We start from the raw sequence: 378 nt of genomic DNA, 5'->3' as shown, positions 1-378 counted from the left end.
ATGAATTTGTGGGTTAGCCCAGAGTTGTGAATAGTGGTCCAAACAATCATACTAAAAATAACTGAGCATGTTAAACAGTGTTGTATTGTTATGTTACCCACTAAGAACTACCTAAGGTTATAGACCAAGCATTAGCATTATCTACTTGTCAACCAGCACCTATACAGTAGGCACCAAAGCAGTTTGCCTCTTACAGGTTGGAAGCGGAATTGTCCATTAATTTTACCATTATTCTTACGTCTCATTCAAACAGTGGTTAATGAACCACTGAAATAATTTGGAAACATTATTTTAAGTTACAAAATAATCTGTGGTGTTGGATTAATTGATATTGAAATCAATCAACATCAATAAATAATGTCTTCTTTTTTCCAAAGA

The sequence above is a fragment of the Etheostoma spectabile genome, chromosome 1 (assembly GCF_008692095.1).
Source record: "Etheostoma spectabile isolate EspeVRDwgs_2016 chromosome 1, UIUC_Espe_1.0, whole genome shotgun sequence".
In the NCBI taxonomy this organism is placed as follows: domain Eukaryota; kingdom Metazoa; phylum Chordata; class Actinopteri; order Perciformes; family Percidae; genus Etheostoma; species Etheostoma spectabile.
This window is presented reverse-complemented; position numbering follows the sequence as displayed.